Here is a 7,780-nt window from a genome sequence, read left to right as displayed (position 1 = left end):
GATCCTTCCATGCCGGATTCCCGCGGAGGGACGGACGTCAATCAAGTACTGAACCTAAAGTCAGGCATCGGACCAGATTTGTTGGACAACATCCAGCAATCCAAGCTTCCAAATCCGGAAACTTCTCGGCCTTTGAGCCTCAGATGGGGAGAGGTTCCGAATTTAATTCCTCCCGCCCACCCAAACATAAGCGATCTATCTCAAATACGGCAAGAGCCCGATGAAACAGTACATCATTACTGGGCCAGATTCCTCCTGGTTATGGACAGGATAAAGGACTGCCATGAGGAAAGCGCAATCTCAATTTTCTACAACAATTGCACGGACAAGGGAATCATGAACGTCATAAGTCGTCGCGAAGTTACACGCTTCGCCGACCTAGCGACCATAGTACAAAAATACTGTGCGATGGAGAGTGCCTGGAAAACCGAAACCAGGTTTTGGGACAATCCAGCCTTGAACACAACCCTAGTTCAAAATAAAAGGGTGCGTCATACTCAAGCACCTGGGTTAAAAACCAAAAAGCAAAAAAACCCTAAAGGGCACGGAACCGTACTGGAGGGATGGCTCAACGGACCCTGTAAAATCCATAGTACAGAAGGCGCCACTCCAACACATAGCCTTCGAGCATGTTGGATACTACGGCAGGTGGCCAAAAGTGGCGAAGGCTTTCTAGCCCCGGGTAACCAGCCCAACAGTACCAGTACGGTATTAACAGTCTTCGAGACTTTCGCATCAAATAACATGCCGAAACGAACAATCCACAGCCTCGCCGAAGTCTACCAAGTAGCAACAACAAATCCATGGAGCGACACGGCTATCACCTTCAATGCCAGCGACGAACCTAAATTCCGAACAGCCCGAGCACCAGCCGCATTGGTCCTCAGTCCGATAGTGGACGGCTTTCATCTTACCAAGGTACTCATGGATGGCAGCAGCGGATTAAACCTCATCTACGAGGAAACCCTCCAAAAAATGGAAATTGACTGGAGCCGCATTGAGCGAAGCAGCACAACCTTTAGAGGAATAATCCCTAGTCGGGAAGTACGCTGCACAGGAAAAATCACACTAGATGTAGTGTTCGGCTCACCGGACAATTACAGGTCCGAGGAGGTCACGTTCCAAGTGGCCCCGTTCGGCAGTGGATATCACGCCTTGTTAGGGCGAGAGGCATTCACAATCTTCCAAGCTATACCCCATTACGGGTACATGAAGCTTAAAATGCCCGGGCCCAATGGAATCATCACTCTTGTCAGTGATCCAGATATAGCACTCCGCGCTGAAAATAAGACAGCCGCACTGGCCCTAGAGGCATTATCCAAAGCCCTAGCGGCAGAGGAACTCACTGTGCTGCGCTCCACGGTGGATAGGGACGATGTGATACTCGATAAGAGGTCCAGTCCACCTCTTTTAAACCAGCAGACGAAATAGTCAAATTCCAGGTCCATCCAACGGACCCCACAAAGACGGTCTCCATTGGGGCACAATTAAACCCTGATGTAGAAGGCGCACTACAAGAATTCCTTCGGGAAAATTGGGACATTTTTGCCTAGAACCCTTCAGATATGCCAGGAATCCCACGCAGGATGGCAGAACACAGCCTAAATATCCTAAAAGGATTCAAGCCAGTCAAACAGGCTCTTCGGCGATTTTCCGAACCCAAAAGAATGGCAATGGGAGAGGAGCTAGCCAAACTCCTAGAAGCCGGATTCATCAGAGATATAAAACATCCGTACTGGCTAGCAAACCTGGTAATGGTACGAAAAAAGGATAAATCATGGCGCCTTTGTGTCGATTTCAAAGACCTTAACAAGGCCTGTCCAAAGGATCCTTTCCCCCTCCCCCGCATCGACCAAATCATCGATGCTACCGCAGGGCACGATTCATTGTGCCTCCTCGACGCATACTCCGGATACCATCAAATCAAGATGGCGGAAAAAGACCAGGCCGCAACGGCATTCATTACTCCATACGGACCATTCTGCTTCAACACAATGCCCTTTGGACTCAAAAACGCCGGCGCAACATATCAGCGCATGATTCAGACATGTCTGGCTACCCAGATAGGCAAAACAGTGGAGGCATACGTAGACGATGTGGTCGTTAAGACCAAACACGTCGAAACCCTTGTAGACGATTTGAGGCTTACATTCGACAACCTCCGAGCATACGACATTAAGCTCAACCCGGAAAAATGTGTTTTCGGCGTACCAGCCGGAAAGCTCTTGGGCTTCATTGTATCCGGTAGAGGAATTGAAGCAAACCCAGCTAAGATCCGAGCTCTATCACAAATTGGATATCCCAAAAGACCTCAAACAAATACAAAAACTAACTGGATGTGTGGCGGCTCTAAGCCGCTTCATCTCCCGTTTGGGAGAAAAGGCACTGCCCCTCTATCGCCTCCTCCGGCGCACCGAACACTTTGAATGGTCGGATGCTGCCACGGCCGGACTCGAAGAAATTAAGGCCATATTGGCAACAAATCTGGTCCTGGTCGCGCCCAACCTGGGCGAACCTATGTTATTATATATCGCGGCAACACATCAAGTTGTCAGCGCCGTACTCGTCATCGAACGAGCAACAGAAGGGCACAAATTCCCTCTTCAAAAACCAGTGTACTACGTATCCACTGTCTTAACTCCATGCAATTCCCGGTACCCACATTATCAAAAGATAGCATATGCGGTGTTCATGGCATCCCGGAAGCTGCGACACTACTTTCAAGAGTGTTCCATAATGGTGGCCTCCGAAGTACCTCTCAACGATATTATAAACAATCGCGACGCGACGGGCAGGATTGCAAAATGGGCCATTGAGCTCTTACCATTTGACATAACCTACAAACCACGGCGAGCTATAAAGTCGCAAGTTTTGGCTGACTTCATCGCCGAATGGACCGAAGCCAAACTCCCTAAAGAGTACGGCACATACTCCAATTGGATCATGCATTTCGACGGCTCCAAAATGTTTGCTGGCTTGGGGGCTGGCGTCGTCTTGACGTCCCCAACCGGAGACACAGTCCAATACGTACTTCAAATAATGTACACGGACTCCAACAACGCAGCCGAATACGAGGCCCTTCTACATGGTCTCCGGATGGCAATCTCCATGGGTATTCAACACCTAGAGGTGCACGGGGATTCAAACCTCGCAATATCCCAAGTAAATAGAGACTTTGACGCCAAGGATCCGAAAATGGCAGCCTACCGTAACGCCGTCCTCAAAATGTCAGCTCGGTTCGAAGGACTCGAATTCCACCATGTAGCCCGGGATAATAACCAGGCAGCAGACGTGTTGGCACGCATCGGCGCAAAACGCGACGCCATCCCTCCAAACATCTTCCTGGAGCGGCTCTTTAAGCCATCCGTATTATGGGAAGAAGAGTCCGGAAATAACAACCCGGAACCAACTGCACCACCCAACACGGAACATTCTGACACAATCGGTGGCTCAGCCAATGAAATAACACCTTCAGCCCACGAAATAATGGCAGTAATTTCCCCGTGGATGGAACCATTCCTAGCCTACTTAATCAGGCAGGAACTTCCCGAAGACCAAAATGAGGCCCGCTGCATAGTTCGGCGATCTAAAGCCTACAAGGTCCATGAGGGAGAACTTTATAAGAAAAGCACAACCGGAGTCCTTCAAATGTGTATCTCCGAAGAGGAAGGTCGAAATCTCTTGGCTGAAATTCATGCCGGACTCGGCGGGCACCACGCCGCAGCCCGGGCCCTTGTAGGCAAGGCCTTCCGTACAGGATTTTATGTTGGGGAACGTTGCAGAAAACAAAAGTTTTCCTACTCGTTTCACCAAGATCATCTAGGAGTTCATCTAGCAACGAGTGATTAGATGCATCTACATACCTTTGTAGATCGCGAGCGGAAGCGTTCAAAAGAACGGTGATGATGTAGTCGTACTCGACGTGATCCAAATCACCGATGACCAGCGCCGAACGGACGGCACCTCCGCGTTCAACACACGTACGGAACAGCCACGTCTCCTCCTTCTTGATCCAGCAAGGGAGGGATGAGAGGTTGAGGGAGATGGCACCAGCAGCAGCACGACGGCGTGGTGTTGATGGAGCTGCAGTACTCCGGCAGAGCTTCGCTAAGCACTATGGAGGTGGAGGAGGTGTTGGGAAGGGAGAAGGAGGCAACCAAAGGCCAAGGCGTTCAGGTATGAAGTCCCTCCTCTCCCCCACTATATATAGGAGGGCCAAGGGGGGGTGGCCGGCCCTAGGAGATCCAATCTCCTAGGGGGTGCGGCGGCCAAGGGGGGTTTCCCTCCCCCCCAAGGCACCTAGGAGGTGCCTTCCCCTCCTAGGACTCTTCCCCCTTCGAACCCTAGGCGCATGGGCCTATGTGGGGCTGGTGCCCTTGGCCCATTAGGCCAAGGCGCACCCCCTACAGCCCATGTGGCCCCCCCGGGACAGGTGGACCCACCCGGTGGACCCCCGGGACACTTCCGGTGGTCCCGGTACAATATCGATAACCCCGAAACTTGTCCCCATGCCCGAAACAGGACTTCCCATATATAAATCTTTACCTCCGGACCATTCCGGAACTCCTCGTGACGTCCGGGATCTCATCCGGGACTCCGAACAATATTCGGGTTACTGCATATACATATCCCTACAACCCTAGCGTAACTGAACTTTAAGTGTGTAGACCCTACGGGTTCGGGAGACAAGCAGACATGACCGAGACGACTCTCCGGTCAATAACCAACAGCGGGATCTGGATACCCATGTTGGCTCCCACATGCTCCACGATGATCTCATCGGATGAACCACGATGTCGAGGATTCTATCAACCCCGTACGCTATTCCCTTTGTCTATCGATATGTTACTTGCCCGAGATTCGATCGTCGGTATCCCAATACCTCGTTCAATCTCGTTACCGGCAAGTCACTTTACTCGTACCGTAATGCATGATCCCGTGACCAGACACTTGGTCACTCTGAGCTCATTATGATGATGCATTACCGAGTGGGCCCAGTGATACCTCTCCGTCATACGGAGTGACAAATCCCAGTCTTGATCCATGTCACCCAACAGACACTTTCGGAGATACCCGTAGTCTACCTTTATAGTCACCCAGTTACGTTGTGACGTTTGGCATACCCAAAGCACTCCTACGGTATCCGGGAGTTACACGATCTCATGGTCTAAGGAAAAGATACTTGACATTGGAAAACTCTAGCAAACGAACTATACGATCTTGTGCTATGTTTAGGATTGGGTCTTGTCCATCACATCATTCTCCTAATGATGTGATCTCGTTATCAATGACATCCAGTGTCCATAGTCAGGAAACCATGACTATCTGTTGATCAACGAGCTAGTCAACTAGAGGCTCACTAGGGACATGTTGATGTCTGTTATTCAGACATGTATTACGATTTCCGGATAACACAATTATAGCATGAACAAAGACAATTATCATGAACAAGGAGATATAATAATAATGCTTTTATTATTGCCTCTAGGGCATATTTCCAACAGTCTCCCACTTGCACTAGAGTCAATAATCTAGTTACATTGTGATGAATCGAACACCCATGGAATTCTGGTGTTGATCATGTTTTGCTCTAGGGAGAGGTTTAGTCAACAGATCTGCTACATTCAGGTCCGTATGTACTTTACAAATCTCTATGTCTCCATCTTGAACATTTTCACGAATGGAGTTGAAGCGACGCTTGATGTGCCTTGTCTTCTTGTGAAACCTGGGCTCCTTGGCAAGTGCAATAGCTCCAGTGTTGTCACAGAAGAGCTTGATCGGCCCCGACGCATTGGGTATGACTCCTAGGTCGGTGATGAACTCCTTCACCCATATTGCTTCATGTGCTGCCTCCGAGGCTGCCATGTACTCCGCTTCACATGTAGATCCCGCCACGACGCTTTGCTTGCAACTGCACCAGCTTACTGCCCCACCATTCAAAATATACACGTATCCGGTTTGTGACTTAGAGTCATCCAGATCTGTGTCGAAGCTAGCGTCGATGTAACCCTTTACGACGAGCTCTTCGTCACCTTCATAAACGAGAAACATTTCCTTAGTCCTTTTCAGGTACTTCAGGATATTCTTGACCGCTGTCCAGTGTTCCTTGCCGGGATTACTTTGGTACCTTCCTACCAAACTTACGGCAAGGTTTACATCAGGTCTGGTACACAGCATGGCATACATAATAGAACCTATGGCTGAGGCATAGGGGATGATGCTCATCTCTTCTATATCTTCTGCCGTGGTCGGACATTGAGCTGAGCTCAATTTCATACCTTGCAACACAGGCAAGAACCCCTTCTTGGATTGATCCATATTGAACTTCTTCAATATCTTATCAAGGTATGTGCTTTGTGAAAGACCTATGAGGCGTCTCGATCTATCTCTATAGATTTTGATGCCTAATATATAAGCAGCTTCTCCAAGGTCCTTCATTGAAAAACTTTTATTCAAGTAGGCCTTGATGCTGTCCAAGAGTTCTATATCATTTCCCATCAAAAGTATGTCATCTACATATAATATGAGAAATGCTACAGAGCTCCCACTCACTTTCTTGTAAACGCAGGCTTCTCCATAAGTCTGTGTAAACCCAAACGCTTTGATCATCTCATCAAAGCGAATGTTCCAACTCCAAGATGCTTGCACCAGCCCATAAATCGAGCGTTGGAGCTTGCACACTTTGTCAGCATTCTTAGGATCGACAAAACCTTCCGGTTGCATCATATACAATTCTTCCTTAAGGAAACCATTAAGGAATGCCGTTTTGACGTCCATTTGCCATATTTCGTAATCATAGAATGCGGCAATTGCTAACATGATTCGGACGGACTTCAGCTTCGCTACCGGTGAGAAAGTCTCATCGTAGTCAACCCCTTGAACTTGTCGATAACCCTTAGCGACAAGCCGAGCTTTATAGATGGTCACATTACCATCCGCGTCTGTCTTCCTCTTAAAGATCCATTTATTTTCTATGGCTCGCCGCTCAACGGGCAAGTCAGTCAAAGTCCATACTTTGTTTTCATACATGGATCCTATCTCGGATTTCATGGCTTCCAGCCATTTGTCGGAATCCGGGCCCGCCATCGCTTCTTCATAGTTCGAAGGTTCACCATTGTCTAACAACATGATTTCCAAGACAGGGTTGCCGTACCACTCTGGTGCAGAACGTGCCCTTGTGGACCTTCGAATTTCAGTAGGGGCTTGATCAGAAGTATCTTGATCATTTTCATTAACTTCCTCTCTAGTCGGTGCAGGCACCTCAGGAACATTTTCTTGAGTTGCGCCATTTTCCGGTTCAAGAGGTAATACTTCATCAAGCTCTACTTTCCTCCCACTTACTTCTTTCGAGAGAAACTCTTTCTCCAGAAAGGACCCATTCTTGGCAACAAAGATCTTGCCTTCGGATCTGAGGTAGAAGGTGTACCCAATAGTTTCTTTTGGGTATCCTATGAAGACGCATTTTTCCGACTTGGGTTCGAGCTTTTCAGGTTGAAGTTTCTTGACATAAGCATCGCATCCCCAAACTTTTAGAAACGACAGCTTAGGTTTCTTCCCAAACCATAATTCATACGGTGTCGTCTCAACGGATTTCGACGGAGCCCTATTTAAAGTGAATGCGGCAGTCTCTAAAGCATAGCCCCAAAAGGATAGCGGTAAATCGGTAAGAGACATCATAGATCGCACCATATCTAATAGAGTGCGATTACGACGTTCGGACACACCATTACGCTGAGGTGTTCCAGGCGGCGTGAGTTGTGAAACTATTCCACATTTTCTT

This window comes from Triticum aestivum, chromosome 7B, assembly GCF_018294505.1.
Source record: "Triticum aestivum cultivar Chinese Spring chromosome 7B, IWGSC CS RefSeq v2.1, whole genome shotgun sequence".
Taxonomy (NCBI): Eukaryota; Viridiplantae; Streptophyta; class Magnoliopsida; order Poales; family Poaceae; genus Triticum; species Triticum aestivum.
The sequence above is the reverse complement of the archived record's forward strand: the minus strand, read 5'-3'. Positions refer to the sequence as shown.